A 27,900-nucleotide genomic window follows, 5' to 3' on the forward strand; every position below is an offset into this window, starting at 1 on the left:
GCTTTTTTAAAGGACTATTATCAGTATAAGTTCCAGACCTTACCTGGAGAAGCTGTATGTGAGAACACAAATGTCCAAATCAGTTGGACCGGACATTAAACGGCGTTTACCCAGCTAGCTCCCGAGTGCAAAGTCTGCGTTATGTCCGATGGAGCCCCATGTGTGAATAGAGAAGCGCATAGTCTTGCAATGCCAGACCTTCCTCCACAGCGCTGCCGAGGAAGGTCTGGCTCGTCCACACATCCTTCCGGGATGGGAGAAAAACATGCTCTGGTTTATTGGCATTTCTGTAAACCAATCACAATCGTCTTGGGCGAAGACAAGCGCCGGACAGAAGTCAAAGACAGTTTCAGTCACAAACATCTGCACATGCGTTTCAGGAGAAAGTGAAAACACATGTCTTTTCAGAGAGCATGTTGGGTCAAATGCTTCAGATACAAATGCATGAGAAACTGTATCTTGGCAACACAACTATTGATGGCTACAGTCCTTTCTTATACACCTTGCAGTGTACAATTTCTATTTTTAAAATCTGGAGAAATCTCAATTTTATGATTGGCAACATCTGCTGTGAATGTGGCTTCGTATTCCAACAAACCGTTAAATGTGGAGAAAAGGACACAGGTGATACTGTCCACAGAAACAAAGCCACGTTTTTACACCAAAATACTCTAACGACGATTCAAGTCAATTTGGCAGCAGATGGTAACTTCTTTAATTTCATTTGCCAGATTTCAGTCCAACTTCCACACCTTTCTGATGAAGTACTTTGTTTAAAGGGCCCAAGGAAAAGTTTGCCTTTCTCTATTTTCTGTGTGGGTTGTGTCTTGGCTGTTTCATCCTGGCCCCCATAAGGGTTTCTAATGACCAATTTACATAATTAACACGCTGAGGCATGGCAGGCTGCCTCGGTCACACACACACACACACACACACAAGTTAAATTGACTCAAAGCCAAAACTCCCTCCTCCTTTCTAGGCTTCTATTCCTCCATTTACTCTGAAATCCTTTTTTCGCTCTCGTTGTCAATATTCTCATTATACACTCTGTGTTCTGTCTTTGTGTCGGAGTACTGAATGGTTACAAGATGTTAACCGCCACATCAGTAACGGTATTAGAAGTATTTATAGAGGTTATTTGTTGCTCAAAATGACAAAAACAGGAAGATAAAAACCAGAACAACCAACATGGTCACAAGATGAGTCCACGTCAACCAGGATGTAGTGAGTCAAGTGCCACTCTGGTTCCAAAAACACACCCAACATTAAAACTGCATAATAAAGGTTTCCAGCAGTGTTTTAAAGCGGAGATGGACCAGCTCTACTAACATCATGAGCATTCAAAACCATTTTAAGGATCAAACATTACAAAAAAACGAGCAGTAAACGTCACATATTAATGGATTTGTCTGTTGTTTAGGCCATTGTCCACATAAAAAAAATTAAAACACAACATGAGTCTTGGTTAGGGATGTCCAGATCCGATTACGTGATCGGAAATCGGGCCCGATCACGTGGTTTCAGACTCGATCGGAATCGGACGTTACCTCCCGATCAGGACTGGGATATATATGTATATATATTCTCATTATTTTTTAACACATCTATAGTTATGCGGTGGCACAGAGTTAGACCCTTTTGACTCCACACAGAAACAGCAACGCGTGCGGCATGACATCACTTTGCCGGCATTTAACCAATAGCGTCTCTGCAACAAAGTAGAACACGGAAGCAGCTTGAAGCGGAAAGCGCGAGTATGTCTGCGGTCTGGAGGTATTATAAAGTTGAATTATTATACAAGTATCGGATCGGGACTCGGTATCGGTAGATACTCAAAATCAAATGACTCGGACTCAAGGGCAAAAAAACCTGATCGGGACATCCCTAGTCTGGGTGGCTTACCAACTCGGCTTAAAGCGTAACTCTCGCCAAAATCCAACCTAGGGTCTTTTTGTGAATGTACCCGAGGCAAACTTTCGTTTAAAAGCATTTTTAGGACGGAAGCGCAACTTTTAAGATTTACCGTATTCTCGTTTTTGGTCAAATGGCCTTTTGAATGGGAGTGTTAGGGGAACTTTGATGCTAGCCTCAAAATAGCTATTTTTAAACCACTAAGAAGGCTCGACACAACATGAGACTTTGCTCCCAGTATCACCAGGGGCTCTACACCTTAACGAAAGACTTGACAACATTGGTTGTGTACCCAGTTTAGTAAAAAAGAACAACTCACTTAAGCTGTTCGCTCGCCGCCATCTTGCCAGTCAAAAAGAGTCGATCTCCGAATGCGAATGAACGGACTCCATAGGAGGAAATGTCATTCATTCATTCAACTACAAGGTCAATATTGTTTTTCACCAACGACAAAACAACGAATTATCCGTGCATTTATATGGAACTAAGCTTTAGGAGCTTTCTATCTTTACTCTCCTCCCGGTTACGTTGCATTTGGAGATCAACACTTTTTGACTGACAAGATGGCGGCGAGCGGAAAAACCAACAGCTTAAGTGAGTTGTTCAAAACCTCTTTTTAGTAAAATAGTGATTTTGATGCGATCATAGTAGTGCCCCTAGCACTCTCATCCAAAAGCCCATTTGACTGAAAACGAGAATACGGGCAATCTTAAAAGTGCTTTCAGAGCAGCAGCCTTAATTTCAGTGAAAAAGACGCACTAACCCCCACCCCCTCCCCCAACCATCTTGTCGGTGATTGGCTGGAACGTGGTTTGTTGTATTTTGGTGCACAGCCTGTGCCTCTAGTGTTTGTCTGACGTTTACGACCCCTGTGTTGTCTCCCGAGACTGGGCTTTTCCACGGTGTGTTCAGGGGGCAGGCAGCTAGCGGATCAAGGAGAGATGCCTACGGTTTGAGACAAAAATGAAATTGCGCTGAAACCATGCAGGATCTCATAGTGCACCTTTAAGACATACACAATGAATTTAACCATTTACAAACCCACTCCTTGTTTGGAGGTGGTCTGCATAAAATATGCCTTAAAAAAATTGACCCTGACAATGAATTTGGACATAATTGGACGTAACTTGTTGGCAGGGAGACACGATTCTTTACACAGTTATGCATTTTGTTGTGAATTGTAACTAGACTCTGACTTATTACATGTGTTATATTTATGTAACTTTTCATCGTACTAGAAGTCCTGGAAAGTTCTGCATTGTGCTACAAATACTGCAGTGGATGGAAGAACAAAATCTACGTGTCTTTGTTTATCACACACACACACACACACACACACACACACACACACACACACACACACACACACACACCTTGATCCTCATCAACTCTGCTCGCTGCATAGTTTCATTCCAGTGTAGCAGGCAGACTAAATCACACTGGATTACATGGACAGGATATATTAATCCACCCCAGACAGTGAAAGGCAAATAAATCCATCATAAGGATTCGTTATGAAAAAAGGATATTTAACCAAACCCAATCAGCCCAATCTTTGGCTTGCCAAAGGAAAATAATTGTGGCTTCCAGATGAAGAAATAAATAGGTAGAGCATTACGTCAGCAGCCTGAAATTCACCTACGTCAGTGTGGAGGACTTTTTCCACTGCTGCTGCTGGTGTCAACTTCTACTATCATTGTTTAAAATCCTTTTCTGTACCATTTCTTTCTTTTCTGAAATATGAGTGAGCATTCAAACAAGGTTTAATAGCTTACAAATCTTAATTCGACAACCAATGTCTGGGTAAGCAGAAATCTAAATTTAGCTAGATCTTCGAGAAACTACAGTATCAACCTCATCAATAGGGCTGCAGTGTATCATTTTTTTTAACTTTATTTTTTCGATACCGGTGCTAAAGCGATACTTTTAAAATGGTATCTGGGACTAAACTGTGCTGGAACGGTACTTCGCATGAAGAGCAGGAAACGAGGCCAAGGCCATATGGTCAAATTTAAATACTTTTATTAACTCATGTCACCAAAAAAGAACAACCCCTGATGATAGTATTTCACAACAACAGCTCGAGTTTCTCTAGTTGCAATTGAGCGCACTATTAAGTCCCGTCGGTGTTGTTTCTCCGACATCTAGAGCAGCTAGTCTCCACACGTTAGAGCGTTTAGCTGTCAGCATTTTAACCGTGTTTAAGCCAGCTACTTGCTAACTGTATGCTAACGTTACCTGCTACCAAGTGTAGCGTCACATGCAGTGATGCTTCTGTTGCCTGTAACGTCTCTCACGGAGCACCAGAGGGCAGCGCAGGCATTTAAGCGGCACCAAAATGAGGCACCGAAATCTGCGTCGTCATTTGGTCCGGTAGATACCAGTCGCGTAGGTTTTGGCACCCAACCCTACTCATCAATCAGTATTAAATGAGTTAATGTCCTGCCTGCCTCTATTGTTGCTGTAAGAGCCTGTTATGTCTGGTTGTTTCCAACTAATTTATTCCCTTAGACAAAAACCTTTTTTGTTTTTTAATGTCCTACAAAAGCTGCACAGATCCAAAAAGCAGGATGGGTGTCTGGAAACTTTTACAGCCATAAACAAGTCAATACTAAATGTTTAACCATAAAACTTATCTTACCCCTCTAATACCTCAATTATGTCCATCCATCTCAGACGCCATTTTTCAAACCCGATCACGACTTGAATCTACCGCTTCGATTTGTTTTCCTCCTCTGTCGCTGACAGTGTGTCAGTCTAACTGCTGTACTCAGACCTGCCCTCCATCATAGTTTCCTCACACTGATAGTTTATAAAAAAAGTTAACCAACAAGGCTCCGCCAATGCAAATACAATTTAATGTGAAGGAAAAAGAGGAATGCTAATTCACTTGGAGACAAAGTGTGTGTGTGTGTGTGTGTGTGTGTGTGTGTGTGTATGCATGTGCGTGTGTGTGTGCGTGTATTGACTCGAACAGTGAGGGGTGTGTCTGGTGTTGTATTTCCTGCAGTCTGAATGGAGAGTCTGAGAACACACTTGACTACCATAATGAGGTACTCTCACTACTGTGTGTGTGTGTGTGTGTGTGTGTGTGTGTGTGTGTGTGTGTGTGTGTGCGTGTGTGTGTGTGTGTGCGTGTGTGTGTGTGTGTGTGTGTGCACACGCTGAACCCAGAGCACTTATGGGTACCAAGGGAGGGGTGAAAGAGAGAGTGAAGAAAAAGGGATAAAAAAAAAGTAAGAAAAAGAGCAGAAAGAGGAACAAGAATCCCTGGAGTTCCTCCCCTCCTTTTCTCCCTCCGCTCTCGCCTGTGCAAACACGTTCCCGCCCTCCTCCCCTCGTCCTCTCGTCCCCTCGTCCTCCTCTTTCAACGGCCCTCTTTATCTCTCTTCTTCCTCCTCATCTTTCTCGCTGCTGAAACACAAAACCCTTGTAATCCCCATGATCCAGGCCAGTCCGGAGGGGAAGGGAAGAGAGACTGAGACTCTGAAGGGGGGGAGAGAGAGGGAGGATGAAGGGGGAAAGGAATGAGAGTAATGTCAAGAGGAAGAGGAGAAATAGTGAAAGAGTAAAAAAAAATCATCTTGTCATATGGATTGTCATTATTGTAATTTTATTATGTTGGTCTACTCTGTACACATGACATCTATTGCACGTCTGTGTCCACCCCCCCGCCCCCAGTTGCTCTTCCTGAGGTTTCTTCCAGAAGGAAGAGGACAGAGGGTGTGGTATTCTGTACAGATTGTAAAGCTCCCGGAGGCAAATTTGTGATATTGGTACTAAGTAGGGGTGCTAAGTAGATGAGCCCACCTATAACTATAAAATGAAAGGATGTTTTGCTTCATTTTTATCTTAACTCGTTAACAGTTGGCTATAGACTGTCGCTGTTCTCAAACTCTGTTCTCTTCGGGAAACAACAACAGACTTCGAGCTGGCGAGCTACACGCTGAAAATGTCAAGTTTTGAAGAACATTTGGATGGTGCAACAAGGCAGGCCTGCTTGGTTTTTTCAGGGAATGATTGTAAAGATTTACAAAGAATATGTTTAGGGCGTTTCCTCTCTAACTGGGAGGTTTTGGGACCGATTGGTGGGATTGTTGTGGACGAAGTACACACAGAGATACACTGGTGAGAGCCGATGAGGTTTAACCATGTATCAGCTAATTTAAATAGCTCATGTTACTGTATTGTGTCAACAGTTAACTTTTTCTTTTGCGGGGTGCAAATGTTCCACCAAAACAACTTCCTTCCCGAGACTATTTAGCAGAGCCACCGTCGCTGCGTCTGGAGTCTTAGCGCCGTTTGTGATTGGTTTAGAGAAATGCAAACAACCAGAGGGATTCTTTTCCGTTTCAGCTGCAATGACAGACAACAAGCCTTCCCTGTTGACGTCTGCGCAGTATGCTCGTGTGTTGACATCGACACGTGTATCAGGTGCAGTCTAGCATCGACCCCGTTTAAGGGGTTTGATTGTTTGTTTTTTTCCTTTTCCGAAGCGAGGGTCGAAAAGTATTGTTATACTGTATACTTAACAGTATCTTTTTTATATTTCTTACTGTCCTTTCTGTTTTTTATTCTGTATATGTTAAGTGAGTGTTGTACTTTGAGAGCAAAGATTAACCAGAGTCAAATTCCTTGTTTGTTTACGCAAACCTGGCCAATAGAGCTGATTCTGATTCTGACAGACGGTGTGGTATTTCTGTACGGATTGGAAAGCTCCCTGAGGCAAATTTGTTGTTCTCATCTCAAATTTGTGATCTGTGATATTGGGCTATAAAAATCAAATTGACTCGACTTTCCTTACAGATTGTTTTATAACTCCTTGATATCCACGTTTAGGCCTCCAAGCTGCATTTTACATCACAGGCCACCATTTCAGATTTTGGGAAATGTCTTGTTGGACAAGGTGATGGGATACTGCACTGAAAACAGTGAGAGATTTTTCCCACGCGCAGCCAGAAGGAAAAAAAAAAAGTTTCCATCCCGAACTGTGAACTCTACAACCATCTGTCAAATCAAACTCAAGTTTTAAAAGCAGCTCAGGCCTCTTATGCAACCAGTGAAGCTCCGTTCATCTTTAAAGGAGGCCCGGCCCAGAGAGATGAAGCTGCTGATGAACTGTGATTCAGACACGAGTGCTGTGAAGAGAACAAATGCTCCTCTTCCTCTCTGCGAGGTTTGGTTTATATCAGATGAGCCTGTGAGAGTCTTTGAGCATCTAGGAGTCCACCTACTTTACTTTGTAATTTATTTCAGGTGGTGGTGGTGGTGGTGGGGGGGTATTTGGCAGCAGACAAAAACCCATCAGAGCGTCGCTATCGGGTTGCTTCAGGACACACAGTCATCTACTCGGTTGTTGATAATAAGAAGTCTGTTAGCTCTCCTCTTCTCAATCCAATCACGACGTGATTTAAAGGCGGCAAAGCGTCTCAGGGCGACGAAAACTATTTACATCACATTTCCCCCTGATTTGGCTGCCGGCTGCCTGCGTTCACAGCGGTGTTGGTGTGTTTTCTACACGGCCGAGCAGTCACCTCCAGGCACCAGAGCTATGCTAGAAAAACGGCAATTTCAACACAAACATCTCACACTGACACACAAACACATTTTCTGCCGGTAGAGAGGAACATATCCAACTCTCTCGAGTACGGTTCAAGCGTACTCTTGTCTGGATCGACGACATTTCACGTCCAGCATGCAGTGCCGGATGTGTGTCGCCGCTGTCAAACTCAGTTCTCTTCGGGAAACAACCAACAAACTTCGAGCTAGCAAGCTCCACGCTAAAAACGGCAAATTTGGAAAAAAGATTTGGATCTGCTTCAGGCCTGCTTGGTTCATTCAGGAAATGATTTACAAAGAATAAGTTTACGGCATTTCCTCTCCAACTGGGACATTTTGGGACCGATTGGTGGGATTGCTGTGGACGAAGTACACACAGAGATACACTGGTAAGAGCTAATGAGGTTTAACCATGTATCTGCTAATTTAAATAGCTCATGTTACTGTATTGTGTCAACAGTTAAAATTTAATATTGTATGTGGCGTTTTCTTTTGCGGGGTGCAAATGTTCCACCAAAACAAGTTCCTTCCTGAGACTATTCAGCAGAGCCACCGTCGGTGCGTCCGGAGCTTAGCGCCGTTTGTGATTGGTTTAGAGAAATGCAAACAACCCAGAGTGTTTTTTTTCTCCTATCCCAGAGTGCATCTGTGGTGTAGCCAGACCTTACTCCGCAGCGCTGTGGAGATAGTACTGGCAATGTGAGCCTATGCATACTCTATATGTGTCAGGTGTGAAAACCAATTGTACCAAACTGTGGAAGTGCACTACTATTTAACGCGACTACAAGGAGTTTTTAAACTAGTAATAAAACAGTCTCAATTTAATACTGATGCCTCTTTATTAGATGGCAGCAAACACAGACCTGTTTGAATCAGACTTAATTGATTTACACTTTTTATCCCTTGCTGCCTCAAAAAATCTATTTCAACAGGCATTACATCACATAAAAAGAGTAATGATAGCCCTTAATGGGACGTTTCACAGGAAAACAGCATGCCAAGACTGATAAAAAACAAATTTACGACCTAAAACGCAGTAGTTTAACTGTGTCGAACAGCTTAGAGTTAGTTGTTAAAGATGTTTTAAGACTTTCTCGGGACGTACAAACACCCTGATGAACAAAACAAAAGGAAAAAAGGCACGTTCGGTTGAAAAATAATTGCTTCTCGTTGCACAATGCTGGAAAGTAAAAGGAGGGGGGAAAAAAAAAAGGCTTAAACCCTGACAAGAGCACAGTCACAGCAGAGGAGCAGAGAGATGGTTTAATTCAAAATGATGACAGTGAATGATTCAGGAGATCAAAATGATCCAGGAGATTAAAAATCCAGCCTGTAGCAAATCTGGGGGCGAGGAGGAGAGAGGCAGTGAGAGGGGAGGACAAAAAATCTTTAGAAAATAGTTTCATTATCTTCCTCAATCCTTCCTGAAGCTTCTGGAAAATGTTTAGTTGAAAAGAAGAAGCACACTGTTGTTTACACGCGCACACACGCAGCTCTAAGGGAGGATAATCTACAGGGAATCATTGGATTCTCCAATTAAATCCTTCCAGATGCTTCCGAAGAATATCTGAATGAAGAAAATAAATAAATAAAAAAAAAAAAACACACTGGTGGGAATCATGCTTCCTGATGAAAAACAAAACACTCATTTGTCACAGGCCACAGCCTTGTCACACGCGCACACACACACACACACACACACACACACACACACACACACACACACACACAGACAGACAGACACACAAGGGCGGACTGGCCATCTGGCATATTGGGCACTTTCCCGGTGGGCCGGCGTGCTTTTTGGACCGATCAATCTTTTTTTTGTCCAGCCAATGAACCGGCCCATAAGAGTAGTAGGCCTAGATTGGCCGTCCATTGCTTTTTCAATTGACACTGGGCCGGCCCAAAACATTTTAGTCAAAAATATCACATAGGCTAGGTTTTCTGTCCCTACACAAACACCCCCTACTTTCACAATGAAATGGACTAGTCCGTAAAGGTGTGCGGCATGAAAGATAAACACACAGCGACAGGAGAACTGCATGCAGTTTCAGTGTGTGCATCTGCCAGGCCAGGATAGTGATAGAGATCATGGAGAAGAAACGCAAAGGAGGTGCCGAGAAGCTGCCAAATGTGTCAAATTGACAGACATGTTTTCGGCAGTAGCAGGACCTTCATCAGCTCCCGTGGCTGATGGTAGTGGTGGTGGTGTCGGTGTCGGCGGCAGTGACATGCACAGTGAGGAGGAGACTCAGGAGGAGAGGGACAGAGATGAGGGAGTGAGGGGAGAACCTGCTGTAAGCACTACTCCCCTTAAAACACTTTGGCCCTTGATAAAACTGAGCCATAAACAAGTGGTGGACAAACTGTTGATGATAACACTACAACAATAAAAGAAATAGGCATGCTATACTGTATGATTGCATTAGTTTGGCTAAGTGCGCTTGTATCTGAGTCTTGACTGATGATGTTCTCACTGTTTTATTATTAGGCAATATTAGCCTACCTTTCATATAATGAAGTAGCCTGCATCTTAATAATAAGCAAAACACCGCCTTAAGGTTCATCAAACCTTAAGCTTGTGCATTTGTGTCCTTAAAGTAGCCTAGATAAATGTTGCACATCATGCAAACTTTCTTAACAACAATTGTAGCTTTTATATCTGCATTGGCAGACAAAAACTCATGATAGACCTTCAAATTAAAGCACAGGGCCTCTTCAGTCGTGCAATGAGATCTATATATATATATATATGTACTTTGTGATCTTATGTGGTGGGCCGGTCTGGGCCAAAATGCCAGGGCAGATTTTTGGTCCCAGTCCGTCCCTGGACACAGACACACAGATACACAGACACACAAATGTAAATGAGTTGAAATGATGAACACACACTGCAGGAGTTAGGTAGTATAGTCCAATCGACGTGTGTTTTGTAATTATCCTGATGCACTTCATGTTACTTCACTTAATTTGTCCATTCTCTTTCATTACATGGCTGTACAGTGCGTGTTTGTCTGTGTCTGTGTGTGTGTGTGTGTGTGTGTGTGTGTGTGTGTGTGTGTGTGTGTGTGCGCGCGTGCGTGCGTGTGTGTGTGCGTGCGATGAATGTCTGGTTTAGTCTGGACCAAAGTGGTGGACCGAAGAAAAGAAAAAGCCCATCAGAGGTCCGCAGAGCTCGAGTTAACGGCATCAAAGTGTAAAATAATATTAAAAACAAAAAACGTGGTACATCCTCACATTAGAAGGAGCTGGAAAAAAAAAAGCAAAAACGATGATTTGATTAACAGAATAGTTTCAGCCCTAAAATAATCTGTCGTCCTTTTTAACTGCAGGTTTTTACGAGCGTCTGTTGTCACATATGAACGGCAATACTTTCACATTTCACATCTGACTGCAATTTTAAAAAAGTGAAAATCAACTCGCCGATTCCGTCGACACAAAGTCATCAAACGTCTCAGTCTTTCCCTTTCATGTCACATTACATTATGTTACAAAAACAAAACTAAATCCAGCCAGATGACAAGCGTCTCCTGTAATAACTCCTCGCACCGCCTGACACACAAAGGTCAGCCAATCTCTGAAGCCTAACGAGCTCATTAACAAGCTGTCAATCAAACATCAAAGGCCATGCCCAGGACAGAGAAGAAGTATATTCGGAAACCTTCCAAATTGCATGACCACAAAACCGTAACATTTTATTGAATTTACAACAAGTTGAATTTGACTTTCATTTTGTTTGTTTTTTACATGTTGAATCAATGAATTTATGAGCAGAGGCTTGCCAGTGTGGATAAGCAGTCACCTGCTGAGATCTGGCACAGCCATGTTTTCGTTTGACTACTCCGATCTCCCACATCGAGTGAACTACCCACAGCGCGCTGTTCACTCGCAGTTTTTTTTGATCGACGCAGCATTTCAGAAGTGACTGAAATGTTTTCTAAACCGATGCAATGCTTGGGTTATATATGCTGGACAGTTAGGAAATCTGTGATGCAGCAAACGGGAGCCACATAAGCACAAAAAAACAAAATTTGTCTTTGTTTTGACAAAGAAAATCTACTTTTTTTGTGCAAATCTTTCAGCCACATCTTATGGCCTTCAACAGTGGATGCTACTTGTCTTGGAAGTGGAATCTTTTAGTAAGAATTAGTATTTCCAAGCTGACGAATGAAGCTTGACAGGAAGCCAGCAGGAATGAGAAGTCCTAAAAGTGCTCAGATGAATAAAGGAGGCTATGTTTTCGATTCGGTTCACTTTGGTCCATTTGTTAGCAGGATTACGGAAAAAAATACTTGCCCGATTTTCATGAATCTTGGTGGAAGGGTGTAGCATGAGCCAATGGAGAACCCATAACATTTTGGAGGGGATACGAATAACGGGGCACATACAGTAATTATTTTTCACTTTCGTTAACACAGCGAGATACAGTAGGACTTTTGGCCTTGGCCGAGGTCTGCGCTCTCTGAGTGCCTTTCTAGTTACCCGTAATGTGTTTAGAAGAAGAAAAAACTAATTCTGAGTAAACAACTCCAGAGTAAAACCTTTTTATTGTCCGGTCAGGCAAATAAAAAAAAAAAAATTGTACTACGACTCTGCCTGGAGTCGATTTTTACTTGCCCCTATACAAATTGTTTTTTTTTCCGAATTTTTCAGTTTTTTTTTTTTTTTTTAAATGTTTCAAAAAAATAAATAAATAAAAACGTCAACAAGAAATAAAAAAAATGCGTCTTAAAAAAAAAAAAATATCACAGAATAAAAGTCAAACAAAGCCTTAAATGTCGCAAAAAAAAACGTCAAAAAAAAATTTAAGTGTCAAAAGCGTAAATAAAATGCTGAGAAAACCCATCAAAAGCACCAAGCACCAATTCAATTCTTGATTGGCAACATTCAAATCAAATCATTCAATAAGTTTTCTCCGACGGGGGAGAGAGAACAGTAACGTCATGTATGATACGACGGCAAGTGGGTTGTTAAATTTACTTGCCGGCGTGGCGTTTCACTTGCCCCGGGCCATCAGGCAACCCTTATTGTTGAACCCCTAGTCCCGCTTTGCCAGACCTTCCTCCACAGCGCTGCAGAGGAGGGTCTGGCTAGTCCACACAGTATTCCTGGATGGGAAAAAAACGTGCTCTGGTTTATCGGCATTTCTTTAGACCAATCACAATCATCTTGGGCGGCGCTAAACGCCGGATGAAGCCACGGTGCCGCTGCAAAATAGCCTCGGGAAGGAACTTGTTTTGGTGGAACGTGTACATTCAGAAGTTGTTTTAGTCATGTAACAGAAAACTCTGATTGGACAGATAGTCTAGCTAGCTGTCTGGATTTACCCTGCAGAGATCTGAGGAGCAGTTAACCATAGTCCTCACAAATCCACCGGAGGTTAGAACGTCAACACAAAGGAAGAGGAAGGTAACGGACATCCGGCCTAAATGAGAGACATTGCAATCCCAGAGCTCAATGGTGTTTTAAGCCCCCAACTTCTCCTTCCAGGCAGCGCTGCGACCGTTGACTTCAAGGCACCTAACCATAACCATTGCCTAATCGACTTCAAGGCAGCGCTGCGACCGTTGACTTCAAGGCACCTAACCATTGCCTAATCCTAGTGCCTTCCAGGCAGCGCTGGAAGACGTCGCTGGGGGGCTTAAAACACGATAAACAATCCCAGAAGTGGAACGTCGTGGATATAGACTACTGAGCTCCTTCTAACCCCGGAGACCAATGCCACACTGCTACATCGGCTAATGCAGACTCGGAAAAAATGCTTTCCAGAAAGCTACAGTAAACCTACACAACAAATTAACAAGTAGGAACATCTACACAAGAAACAAAGGGTATTACGAGACGTAAGAACCAAGTTACATGCTCATGAACACAGTTTGTGGCTGAAAGCTCCGGAAAAATACCAGTAAGAGGACCTTGTGCTAGGAACATTTTCCAAAGTCAATAATAACGAAGCTTCTCAATGCAGAACTAGCTTTCAAAGAGTCAGTGTAAACCATAATATTCTATTTTTAAAGGCTTAAAACGTGGATGTAATGTAACAAATATGCTGTGATCTAATCCCATGAAGATTTAGGACGCACACACATTCACAAAAATGGGTGCGACAGAGGCAGGAAAGAGGACACTTGTCATTTACTCTAACACTTTGAGTCCGTAAAGCTCCACAGAGATCTCCGTCACATGTGAAAGACATTACCCCGGAGCTGTTGTTACGGAGCCAGTCCGTTTTAAGAAGTAAGAAATGAAGAGAATAATAGAGAAAGAGGCTGTGGAGAGCAGTGAGGTAAGCTGTAAAAGCCATCAGAGGCAGGGAGGGTTCCCGCTGTTGTCCATAAAAGCTTAAATGTAGCAGACAGCTTAGAGTGTCTGCTTCAGTACTTTTCCTCCTCCCCTTCCTCCACCCTTTTCACTTCTCCTCTGCAGCATTTCAAAGTTCATGTATATAAAACATGAGCTGCAGGTAATTCCTGATTCAGCCATTTCTGTGTTCAGAAAGAAAAGGAATGAAACGGTCGGCTCTTGGCTGGGTAACAACGAAAAGTCCACAATACACACATTGAATGACATCCAAAATAATGGACACCGCTCGGCCAGCCCTGAACAGAGAAAACTAAAAAGGGAGGAAATGAAAGAAGAAAAAGACACAGCCGCTCAAATGCATTTAAATTAAATTCAGAAAAATTCAAGAACTTCAGGACGAAAAATTTATTACTGTCTAGTGTCGGGTACGACTAGGGCTGGGTATCGTTCAAAAACATTCAGTAACAGTATCGATACCACCACTGTGACTTCGATACCGGTTCCTAAACGAGACTTATTTCGATACCAATTTCAGAAAACAAAAAGACATTACAACCGTTCTTTAAATGTTGCCGACTGTCGTTTTTGGCTCTTATTTTAGATCTTGGTTCAGACACCGTTTTAGCACCGGCATCGGAAAAAGACCCAAATGATACGCAACCCTATTACTGTCAAATGGCATGTGGCCATGAATGATAAAGTGGTAGTTAATAATAACTGATTGATGGAATCCCTCGGGGTCAGATATGAGCTACGTGGCACTGTGAAGCTGTCACAAACAGCTGGTCTCTATAACTCACTGCTGTTACACAACAGCTACTTCAGCCACCGCATGTGATGACTTTTATCTTTCGAGTTTCTTTGGAATAAGTTGTCAGAGACAAAAGGAAACCCGCTGTGATGAAGAAGTGTCTTCTTGCTACATTAAACCCGGTGGGAAAGCATTTAAGATGCTTCAATGTGAAGTGAGGAAAAAAACTAACCACTGTTTTCATTTTCACGCAGTTAACAGATCTTTTTTTTTTTTTTTTTCTTCCAGTAAGTTATGCATCCTTATAAACACCGGATCTGAAAACACTGATCAGTTGATGGAATAGATTTTCTGAAGGAAACTTTGCAGCGCAGTATCACTCAGAAGACCTGAGTGATACTGAAAACCTGAACCAGATGTTCACCTGACGAAGCCTTTAACCCTCATGTTGTCCTCGGGTCAAATTTGACCCGTTTTCAAAGTTTTTCTTATATCAGAAAATATGGGACGTCGATAAAGCGCCTAAAATGTAAAAAAAAAACAACAACAAAAAAACATGACAAAACGTTAAAAAAGCAACAACAAAAAAAAAAACGGTCAAAACCGCAAAAAAACCCGCCAAAAACGTCAAAAATAAGCATCCAATACATTGAAAAAGTGACAAAACACTGGGAAAAAGCAGAAAAAAACGTCACAATAAGCGATTAAAATGTTGAAAAAAGTGACCAAAACAATGGAAAAAAAAAACTACTAAAATGTAAAATACTAAACTTTGTAAAAAAAAGTGACTGAAACATTGAGATAGGGACAACAAAAGAGTTTTTTTTCATGGTTGACGGGAAGACAACACGGGTTAAAAAGAAGTAGAAAAAGACCTGATAGTAATCACAACAAGCAGCAGTTGCCATGGCTGAATAGAAAAGGATCTGTGGAAGTTCACTGCAAGAAAAAAGGGAAAATGGAGGCAAAACTACAAACTTTCTGGTCCAATCCCAGTGCAACTCTTGGAGCAGCTAAAAGAAAATAGTATAAAGCCTTCCACCGCAGTGTAGAAGCCACACTCGGCTGGCTAACACAGAAAAGAAAATAAGAAAACACACACACACACACACACACACGCACGCACGCACGCACACACACACACACACACACACACAGCGTGGCACTATCTTTGTGGGGACCCGTCATTGATATAATGCATTCCCTAGCCCCTTACCCTAACCTTAACCATAACAACTGCATGCCTAACCTTAACCCTTACCCTCACCCTAACCATAACCTAATTCTAACCCTAATCCTAAAACCAAGTCTTAACCCTCAAACAGCCCTTTAACCTTGTGGGGTCCAGCATTTTGGCCCCACAAGGCTGTCCGGACCCCACAAGTATACTGTATTCCCGGTTTTTGGAACCTAGAATAGGTAGCACACACACACACACACACACACACACACACACACACACACACAACTGGCAACGATCCTGCAGCTTTTCAGTCTCACCACACACACATAAACATACCACAGTACCAGTTGGCAGCTGATAAAAGTCTGCTCCGAGTCATCAACTTTGCCTTCTCGTCTCCCTTTCTCCCTCTCACTGACTTTTTCCCTCCTTTCCGTTTTTCTTTTCTGCTGTTTTTTTTCTCTCCTTTTCGCTGCTTTCATCCTTATTGGCTTTCATCCTTATTGGCTTTCTTCAATGGGTTCTAAACTTTGTCTTCTTTTCTAGTCTTTTGTTGTAGTGTCCATCCATATTCCATTTTTCAGAGTCTAAGACCCTTTTCTTCCTCGGAGTCCTTTCCTTCAGAATTTTCTTCCATCCTTCCTTCCATCATCCCTTCCTTTCATTCTTCTTTCCTCTGTTCTCTCCCTTCTATCATTCTGTCCGTCCTTTCTCCCATTACTCCTTTTTTTCCTTCCTTCCTTCTTTCCACCATACCTTCCTCCCTCCCTTTTATCCTTCGTCCCTTCCATCATCCCTTCCTTCCGTCCCTACTTCTCTTCCATCCTTCGTCCCTTCCAATCATTCTGTCCTTACTTCCTTCCTACTTCTTTAATTCTTTCCTCCCTTCCTCCTTTCCATCAGTCTGTCCTTCCTACCACCAATCCGTCCAGTCCTGCTTTTCATTCCTCTTTTCCTCTCTTCTTCCACACTTCTTTCCATCATTCCTTCCTTCCTTCTTTCCATCGTCCCTCCCTCTCTCTCTCTGCATCATTAAGGTTATGGATTAATGAGCTGATTAAGGAGATATAATGACAAAGACGGACACACACTGAGTTTTGTCAGGTCTGAGGAGATGTTTGCCATCTGTGTGTGTGTGTGTGTGTGTGTGTGTGTGTGTGTGTGTGTGTGTGTGTGTGTGTGTACGACAAAAATGGAATCCAGTCAAACCCAGTCAACTCACATTTCATGCAATGATGCATTTCTGGGATTAAATCCAAACACAATACACACAGACGCACGCACGCACACACACACACACACACAGACATACGCACACACACAGAGAGAGAGAGAGAAAGAGAGAGAGTTGCAGCAGACATGGTGAGGTAAGTGATGAAATGATGAAGATTAATAGCAAAGTGAAAAAGACATGCCTTGCTGAAAGCTCTTTTCGATATCCGTCTATATCGTCTTAAAGTTTTGTTGACTGAACCTGTGGTGATATTAATCACTCACTACAGTTGACTGATGTGGCTTTGAGATGGTCAGTGTTGATATGTTTTGGAGTGAATCTGTTGAGAACTCGTGCTTTGTACCGATCGATGTTCAATATTTAAAGAGAAAACAGTGTTATATAAAGTCAACTACTAATGAGACCAAATAAATAAATAAAAACAACTGTTGTGATTGTATCGGACACTGTTTTTGTAGAAAGAAGACCTGGGCGGGCGAGTGTGTGACAGTAGAGATTCTCAAGCCGACAGCAAGTCCCAAGTTAGTCAAGACAAATATTAAGTCTTGTCAAAGTGATTCACACATCAATCAAGACGAGTTCAAGTCCAGCCAGAACAAATCTCAAGGAAAGTCTATTGAGGCGTGTCCAAGGAAAGTCTCAAGACTTATCAAAACAAGTTTCAAGTCTCACTTCTATGGAATCAAATAAGGGTCATTAATATTTTGAGCTTGTAAAAAGGGTTGTAGCTGTAGATTTATTCCGTGCATGTGTAATTTTCAACGGTGAGGTTTCACAAAGTCTGAGCAATGGACACACAAATGTCCTATCTGCGTGTGCGACCCTGAAGTTACAAGCACAAGCTATGAGTTACAAGGACAAATTTTGACCCTATTTTTTTTTTTTACGCCTGAGCTAGTTGCGCTTTGCCAGACCCTCCTCCAAAAGCGCGCTGAAGGAGGGTCTAGCTACTCCATATAGCATTCAGGGATGGGAGGAAAATGTGCTCTGGTTTGATGGCATTTCTTTTAACCAATCTAAATTGTCATGGGCGTTGCTAAACTCCGCCCAGAGCCGCTGCAAAATACTCGTGCGACAGAAAACTCTGATTGGACAGATAGTCTAGCTAGCTGTCTGGATTTACCCTGCAGAGATCTGAGGAGCAGTTAACCCTAGTCCTCAGAAATCCACCGAATTTACACACACAAACACAAATAAAGTGGTAGGAAACGGAAAATGCATGCATCCAGCGGAATTTCCTGCAGCACTGGAGCAATCCCGGAAGTGGAACATCAAGGATATAGATTACGCCTGAGCTGACTAGCCAATCAGCGCGTTGCCCACTGAGTATCCAATCAGGGGGCAAAAGGCTCCGTTTGCTTTACTTTGTTCATCTGGAACTCTGTTAGGACACAGGTAGATTTATTATACAGGTTAGCAAGGAATGTGCCAGTAAAGTTTTAAATCGTAAAATGCACATGCACAAAATAATTCTACACCTACAAAACTTTTTTTACAAGCTCAAAATATTAATGACCCTTATTTGATTCCATACCCTGGGGTAAAGTTCAAGTCCAGCCTCAAGGAGAGACAATTAGTCGATTGACAGTTAATTCATTGAGAATATAATTGGCAGACGAATTGATAATGACAATAATTAGTTAGTTCAAGCCCTAGTCTCAAGTCCAGGTCTATTTGTGGCTTAAGTCTGACCCAAGTCTTTTCAAAACAATTCTGAAGTCAAGTCGAGAGAAGTCATTCGAGACGAGTCTCAAGTCAAGCCCAAAGTTTTGCCACAAGTCTCGATTTAAATTCTAAGTCAGTGAAGACTGGTGTAATATCAAGTCTTGTCAAAGCAACTCCCAAGTAAATCAAAACAAGTCCAAGTCTTGTCTAAACAAGTCCAGAGTAAAGACTCACGTCAGTTGAGACAAGTCTCAAGACAAACACCAAGTCTTTTTATAACAAGTCTCAAGCCCCAAGTTAGTGAAGACAAGTCCAAAATGTAATATCAAGTCTTGTCAAAGCAACTCCCAAGTAAATCAAAACAAGACCAGAGTCCAAAGACCAAAGTAAAGACTCAAGTCCCAAGTCAGTTGGGAAATATCAAGTCCGTCGCAGCAAGTCTCAAGCCACTCGAGACATGTCCATGTCAAAGAAGTCGAGAGTCAAGTCAATGGTTTTCATAAGCAAATAGCAAGTCAGTTGCAAGTCTTTCGTGTCCCTGAGTTGTTTTTACAAACCTGAGACCAATTCCTTTCAATGCATCAACCTTAATTAAACACTGGAGGTGTGTGGCTGTGCTGTCTCGGGTAATAACTCTAGACCTGAATGCAAGTCTTTACAGAGACAAGTTAAATATGACTCCAAGACTCAACTCTTAAGTGAACAGCCCTGCTAGTTTATATTTAGCTATTTGGGTTAAGTTTTAGGATTAGACTTCTAGTCGAGAGCAGTAATTACAGCTGAGGTTTGAGCTTATGTGACTGCGGTTTGCATTATTTGTTCAGGAGGAAAAGACATGCAAAAGAAACCATGGACACAAGAATAAAACTGCGCTGAGCCGGACCTATCAGCCGTAGGCGGTCCACCTCAAATATGAGTACATACCCTTGTATTTGCTTTCATAAGATTTAAGAGTGACAAGGTACAAGCTCCCACGAAAGGCTGAGAAAATGAAGCTGTTTATGGGAACAAGAACTATTAAAACACACGTTGGATAACACAACAGAGGGGAATGAGATATTGAGAACATGGAGGCAAGGCGGAAACAGTGATGGATGGAAGACAGAAGGGGAAGTGGAGGAAACACGCACAACATACTGACAAGCTTTAATGTGAGTCGGCAGACAAAAGGCGACCATAGAAACCAGTCATTCAGATGGGACGACCATTCAAATCAACTGGTCACACTTGAGGGTTTCGCATGGTTCCTGAACGGCCACATCAACATAGTTTTGGACTGAAACAGCTGATTTGACTTGTCAACTTTAATATGAACTCTTTGCAAAATATTATATGACTGGAGTGATTTTGTGCAGGATGGAAAAGCCTCTGAAACAAACTATGTTGAGCTGAGAAAGACAAAGCCTTAAATGGACAAAATAACCCTGCAGCCAGTAACAGAGCCCGAGGTATTACAACCATTACCGTGGTAGGTAATCTGTGTGTGTGTGTGTGTGTGTGTGTGTGTGTGTGTGTGTGTGTGCACGTGTGTAGTAGTAGATAATGTTAATGTGTACCAGACAGAAAAAGGGACCTAAACTATGTGCAATAATACTGTAGCATTTTTACAGTGAAGCTGACTGAAGCTGCAGACATTCAGCAGCTAACACGACCTCAGAAAGCTCAAAAAGCAACGGTGCTATAACACGAATCCAGACTGACTCGCAATGGATCAGTCAGTACAAATCTCACATTATCCGGCCAGATCTTAAATTCTAGTGCAAATCCCAACATTTCCAAAGACATGAAATATGTCTGATTCAATTTTGAGGGTATTTGTTTTAAACGATGCACAAAGCATCTGGAATATTTCCATTTGAAGGAATGGTGCAGCCATAAAAAAAAAAACACAGCGTCTTGGGTTTGAATATTTCACTCAGACAGACACAAAATAAAACTATGAAAAGCCACTTTGGTTCGTCTTTACTCTCTTTCCAACAATCACAACTCCTGGGTTGGAATATTTCACTTGGCGTAAACATCATATAGCTTTATCAGAAGACTAACTTAAAGAGTAACTTCACCCAGTCTAATAATACGACTTGCCATGCAAACCAGTGATAACATTTTTTTTTTTTTCCCAGCAGTGATGTACAGTGGCGTTATGTACAAATCTACATCAAAGATGGGTGTGGTTGCGAGCCAAAACAGACCAAAACCTCAGAAAGTAGCAACAATTTCATTCACAGGGGAGTTGGTGCTTTCCCCTTTTTTAATTGTATTTTTTATAACTATATACAAGCGAGACTGTCCTTCCCCCAAAAACGTTCCCATAGGTCGTTTGTCAAGCAGCAATTACGACTCATATTAACGTTTATAGTGGCTGCGCCATCTAGTGGTCGCCCCGACGAAGTATAAGAGAACGCCAAATTCCGCGTTAGGAAGCAGCTTGGGTCAAACAAACACAGGACTTTCACCCAGGGGAACGTTTAAAAATATAACTTTTTTTTCTACTACGGAACAAATGGAACTACACCATTTTCTGCGTCACGTGCGTAACCAGAAGTTAAGCAACGTGATAGATCATTTTAACTAAAACCACAATGTTTTTCGTAACTTAACTAAGTACTTTTTGTGCCTAAATGTAACCAAACTGCAGTCGCTTCGCAACGTCAACGCCGTTACGTTCTCTGGTTTATGGGTACAGAAAAAAAACTCTCCTGTGGGTCGTATTAGAGGGTAGAAACAAACGACCCATATCGTCATATGTTTTGGAGTACTACAAGAAGCTGTACGGTGAATCTAGCTGCAGCCTCAATGCAAAAATAGTCAGAAATTGGTTGCCACTGTATTATCACCTTGTTCTCAGGTTGTGTGAGATTTCAAATTTTGAAATAAGCGACCCAGAACATTGCTGGATGCTACCCAGAATCAAGGTGGACGAGAGAATGTGGACGCAAGATCGGGCATGTCGTTGAGGATCTGGCCTGAAGATCTGTAATGTGTGTTTGTGTGTAAACAAAGGTTTTATTTTAATCACTTATCCACTCGTGGTTGACATCTACTTTACCTGGGGCTTAACGTGTGATAACGCGCGTGTGTGTGTGTGTGTGTGTGTGTGTGTGCCTTTGTGCTCTCATATTATCTTTGTGAGGACCAGTTTGAGTTTTAGACCACGAAGTGAGGACATTTCTTCATGGACCAAAAAGACTGTGAAAGGACTTTTAGGGGTAAGTTAGTCAAGTTTGGGTAATTATACTTATTTCTCTGTTTCTTTGTCTTAAAAACTTGTATTTAAGCCAACCGTAATCATCTTACCACAGTATTAGGAGACTATAATGTTGATTGTGTTTGTATATGAAAGCTCCAGTTCCCCGACAGCAGCCTCAACAACATCATGGAGTTCAAATAGCAGGAGAAAAGCAATATAATAGGAGAGCGAGAGGTGTGTGTAGAGTGTCAGTAATTGGCTGATATGTGAGAAGAGTGTTTGTATGAGGGGCAGCAGGGTCTCCGCAAGAATTCATTTCTTAAAAAACGGCCTAAAGCCTCAATTAACCCCTTAACCCAACTCCCTGCTCCGTCACACATACACACACACACACACACACACACACACACACGCAGAAAAACCACACAAGAAGCTGACGCTGCCAAAATAAACATTCATGTGAACCCACAATGCTTTCTAATGACGGCAGAGAAAGCCTGAAAAATTATTTGAATACTGTGTGAAAAGGGTGGAAGAGAAAGTAGTTTGATAAGAAAGAAAAGCAAAACAATAAAGAAAAAAAAGTCATTGTGGGGGATGAAAATATTTTTTTTATGACAAGATTTCAGAATGAAAGTCAGAGGAAGTTGTAATCCTTCCTTACCTGTTCAGCGTTCAGGCCTGTGGATCACTGATGACATCAACCACCAAACTCTCCTAAAGGAAACAACAAAAATGACTGAAGTTGTAAAAAAACAGTTTGGGTCAGTGCTGGACAAAGTACTCAGATCTTTTACCCAAGTAAAAGTAGCAATACCATAGTGAAGAAAAACTCTGGTACAAGTAAAAGTCCTGCATTCACAATGTGCCCATTTTAAACCAGCTCTGTGTCATACTTGTGTGGGCAGTGTGTTTAGATGAACTGTGTTCGGCTTCCCTCTGTGGCAGCAGAAGTCTTCGGTGGCCCTCTGCTGCTCCGCAGGGCACTTCGTGCTCTGGCGCCACGCACGGAAGCCGAACACCATTCGTCAACACGCTGCCAACACTGCCATGACACAGAGCTGGATTTAAATCAGCAAAATATCTCTTTAAGTAAAAGTGCAACAGTATTAGAATTGAAACATTTCAAAGTACCAAAAGTGAAAGTACACAGACTGGCCCATATCAGAATAAAATATATTCCATCTTCAGTCTGACACTGCCTCCACTCTAACCAATTTCTGTGGGGGAGAGGGATTGGATTTCCCCTAACCAATCACTGGATCTAACGGCATGTCGACATACTGGGTTCGCCGAGGATTTAAGAGTGAAGAGGGCAAACTAAAAACAAACTAGGATCTCGGCAGAAATTGAGACAGCTTGACAACGGCATTAGTCCCGCCCCTGGAGCTGATTGGCTTATTGTTAGTCCCCCGGCGGCACTCATTGGATCGACAATTTTTTAACCGACAAGCCTCTGTTTCCTGTCATGATGCCAGACGAATCAGTCAACTCGGTGGAGTGGGCAGATTTAAATAAATAAATGTATTACTTGATTTATATTTTGCATTAAAAATCTGAATCTGCAAACATAACTTAAGCTGTCAGGCAAATGTAGTGGAGTAAAAACTACAATCTATGCTTCCAAAATGTAGTGTAGTAGAAGTATAAAGTAGCACAAAATGGACATACTCAAGTAAAGTAGTAAAGTAAAGTGTAGTACTTGAGTATGTGACATTTCACCACTGGTTTGGGTAAATTTGTGATTTGTAGCTGGTTCCATTTAGTCATACGATATCTAAACACAGCTTGAATGTGCCGAACCGTGAAGGATCGATAACTGGCCCGAGGGTTGCGCTCGGATTACAGGTCAAAACTCTGTGACATGTTTGTCAGTGATTAGCTCCGGGAGGGACTGCATCGTGTTTCGGTGGAGGCACACATTGCACAACTTGCTGCATTTTAACACTTTTAAAGCTTTCAGTCCATCTGCTCTTGTAATCTTCCAGTGTCATTGAGGTTTAATATGATGCTATAATTAGAGGAGTTTATATTGTCACCAAAAAGTAATAAAGTTAAAATAAAGAAGGAGACTTTTCTCAGCTCTGTGCTGTTGGGTTGAGAGTGGGTGGGTGGTGGTAACAGGGTGGAGCTCTAAAATACAACAAAACCAAATAGGAGTCTGGCTGTAAAAACATTATTATGATTGTTGAAGTGTGTTTAAAACTTTTACTGCTTTGGATGCAATTTCACAATGTAGTGAAGCCATTTAAAAAGGATATTTAGGTAATAATAAATGCAGTATTTAAATCACAGACTAAAGTTATTCTTGCAGATGCCACGACTCCATTCTTTTATAATCAAGTGGAGCAACAAGTAGAGAACATCATGAAGTACATCGGCTGATCATTAATGCTGTTGTCAGTTTACATGAAATCAAACAGCTACATGAACATTTAAGAGAAGACGAGATCAAACTTTATTTATCTAGAGGGAAATTGTTGTGCAGCAGTCGCCCTACAAAGTGGGAAAGAGTCCAAATAAACAAAATATAAACAATGAAGTAAGGTGCAAAAACTGGAGATTGACCAATTATTGGCCTGGCCAATTATCGGGGGCGATATTTGGTAGGTTATGTTTGCAGATTATTGTATTTTACCAATAAAGTTAATTATTATAATAACGGCGCTACTTTGGCTTCGCTACAGCTCTGTAAGCAGTCTGCAACACTTGCAATAAACCTAACATTTCTTCAGGAAGCTATTTTTGCGTTTTATTCATTGATTATTTTGACTGTGCATTACATTTAGAGTTTCAGTTTTATAACATACACACAGAAAAAAAGGTGATAACTGGAACCAAAAATGGTCCTTTGGAGGTTGGAGGATGCCAAACCATTTTTAGTTCCACAAAGAACCTTTTAACAACAGGTTCTTTAAAGAACCATCAAAAAATGGTTCTTTGAGGCACTATTAATGGTGCCTCAAAGAACCATATTAAAAATTGGTTCTTTAAGGAACCATTTCAAAAAAGTTCTTTGTGGAGCCAACTGGTTCAATAAAGAACTTACTATGGGTAGATTTAAAAACAAGTACAGTACATGTGTATATTTGGCCATTTGACAATTTTATTATTGACCATGTTTAACAACTTGCTTAAAGGATTTAAACAAACTTTTGTGTTGGAGTTTGTAACATTCCAAAATGTGAATTATGACTAAAAGATTGCCATTTTTACTGTTAATGCACAATGGTTTCGAAATATCCGCTATCGCCTTCATTAACTACTAATAATCGGTATCGGCCCTGAACAAACAGTATCTGTCGACCCCTCTAGCAAAAACCAAATGTACACAAAGCCAGAGATGTAAACAGGTTAACGGTAAGTGTCATAAATATACAGTAAACTGGTTAACAGGAAGGAAGTAAAATGTGCTCAAATACGTGAATGCTCTGGATTTTTGGAGTGAGAAAGGGTTGTGTACTTGTGTATTATGTATTTTAGTCTAGAAAACGTCCATGTTTAATTCTCAGAGGTCAATTAATGAGACCTAGGGCCCTATCTTGCACCCGGCGCAGCGCAAAGCCCAACACAAGCGTTTTTGCTAGTTTAAGACCGACACAGTTGTCAGTTTCCCGTCCAGCGCCCACGTCGTTTAAATAGCAAATGCACCTGGTCTTACAGGGAGGTGTGTTCAGGTGCATTCTGGGCGTGCTGGTCTTACAGGGAGGGGTGTTCAGGTGCATTCTGGGCGTGCTGGTCTTACAGGGAGGTGTGTTCAGGTGCATTCTGGGAGTATTGCTATCTTGAGGCAGCGGGAAGTGATCGCACCACTGACCAACAAAAACCTGGTCTAAAGTCAATAGTAATTTCATTGTTATTTTAACAGCAAATTAGTAAAATGCTCCTAGGCTCGTGCACAGCGCGCACACACTATGCTTGTTACACACACAGGGACGCACAGCAGCACACACACATGCAGAAGATTACAAATAAAAATATTAAGCAGCAAATCCTCCATCATAATAGCAATGCTCCAAGGTCCAAACGCGCCTGGCTTTTAAAGGGAATGGGAGATGATCTCTGATTGGTTGATTGCATGTTACGCCCAAAACACACCTCTGATTAATGAAGACACTAAGTACAACCCTTTAGAACCATGCGCCCGGCACACGGACCCTTTTTCCCGCCATCAATCTAGCAAAAGTGGATTTGGACACACCCTAAACGCACCTGCGCCAGGCGCTTCATGCCGTGCGCTTAGATCATTAAAATAGGGCCCCTAATGTCTTTCGGTGGTCGTCCGACTCTTCATCTAGCGCCACCATCAGGTCAAGACTTGCATTTGTTTAGTGCTAACTAGTAGGGGTGGGGGAAAAAAATCGATTCAGGTATGTATTGTGATATTTTTTCTGCCGTTGTTTTAATGACGATTTTTATTTACCAGTTTTTTTTATTTTTATAAACCAATTTTTTTTTTTTTTTAAGAATTAAATTTACAAACCGTTAGAGCCTGTATAATTTCCCTACGTCCATGCAACGCTACTTCATTATGATCATTTTTATTTATTCCATGGTGTTGTAGTTCTTTCATTCGCTAGTCCAATATATTTCGCTGTATTACGACTACAAATGAGACCAACATGCAACTTATATTGAAGCCAAAATCAGCTTTTGTGTTATTGGCGCAAGTCTTTTTCAGATTGTACAACAGACATATGGTTTTAGTGTGGAAATGTGGTTTCGTTTTTGAGCTGCTAAATATCGGAATTTCCCTACGGGGATGAATAAAGTATTCTACCTACCTACCTACCTACCTACCTTCCTTCCTACCTACCAACCAACCAGATGTTATTCTTCAGCTATGGGGAAAAGAAGTTCAGCGATACTTAGCGTAAAAAAACTGTGATAAGGTCTTAAATTTCATTCATAATGGTCTTAAAAAGTCTTAAATGTGACTTGGTGAAACCTGCAGAAACTCTGTTAGTACGTTTACTTCAGTAAATGATCTGAATACGTCTTCCCTCACTGGTGAAGTGAAAGTGGAGATACCTGTGAACAGGCTTGTTCTGGAAACATTTGGGAGCCGGCTGCTCTTTGTGTTCATTAAACACTCGCGGTGTCTGCAGCTTCTTGTCTGTTTTGTTGTCTCATTATGAAGATTACTCCCCAAATTGATTTCTCCTTTATCTCCTCAGTGAAGAAGTCCCTTTATTTTAGAGCCTATAAGCATTAATGTTATCCTTATGAGAGAAAAACTGAGACTCTGTGCTCGTATTATCACAAATTAAAATGCCTTTAGTTTAATTCATGCCCTGACGACGGGGTCTATTAAAACTCAGGCACAGTATTTTGGTATTATTCCTCTCTCTCTCTCTCTCTGTCTCTCTCTCTCCCGCTCTCTCTCTCTCATAGATAATACAAGATGTCTGGCACCTTTTGTGATTTAATTACGCTGAATTACCATAGGCCGTCACTGTTCTGTGAGTATGAGCCTGACGCTCACTTTGATCCACAGCAGCTTCTGTAGCAGGTTGAATTTTGGTTTGCACCTCCAGTGTATTGTGTGTTATTCTAAAGTAAATGATGAATCCCCTCCCGTGTTCCTTATTATCATCATCTTTATGAAATGCTTCCAGTCAGTAGGCAGTTACATACTGACAAAGACAACCCTAACAGGCTGACATAAGCACGTCATGTTAACTGTGTTTTAGTGTAGCCTGTTAGCATGTTAACATTCGCTATTTAGTAGGGCTGAGACGATATGCTTTTGTCCCGATTCGATTCTTTCACGATACATAGGTGCTGATTCCATTTGTATTGCGATTTTCGCTTATTGCGATTCTAGAAGCGTTGTGATTCGATAGTATTGAGTATTGCGATTTACTTTTCCTTCTTAAACAAAAAACTAAAGTTGAATAAAGAGACAATATATCACGAGACATTTCAGACATTAAAAGTAAAAGTCCTGCATTTAAAACCTCACTTACGTAGAAGTATGTACAAGCACATTTTACTCAAAGTAAAATGTTTCCTGTCAGTGTTTTCCTATTCCATCTGATGTTTCTGGATTGATATTCCTGCTATATTAATGTGTAGGGCTGGAACCGAATATTCCACTA

The 27,900-nt window shown here is 41.5% G+C and overlaps 1 protein-coding gene across 3 annotated transcripts in view; it reads right to left on the minus strand.

Moving 5' to 3' along the window:
- LOC116047920 (plexin-B2-like) overlaps positions 1-27,900 on the minus strand; it is a 244,747-nt gene that overhangs the window by 121,458 nt on the left and 95,389 nt on the right. For all 3 annotated transcript variants that reach the window (XM_031296960.2, XM_031296961.2, XM_031296959.2), the window contains exon 3: positions 22,464-22,516. The gene's annotated coding sequence lies outside the window, so the exon portion shown is untranslated. The remainder of the gene's footprint in view (positions 1-22,463; positions 22,517-27,900) is intronic.

Source organism: Sander lucioperca, chromosome 20 (assembly GCF_008315115.2).
Source record: "Sander lucioperca isolate FBNREF2018 chromosome 20, SLUC_FBN_1.2, whole genome shotgun sequence".
NCBI classification, from domain to species: Eukaryota; Metazoa; Chordata; class Actinopteri; order Perciformes; family Percidae; genus Sander; species Sander lucioperca.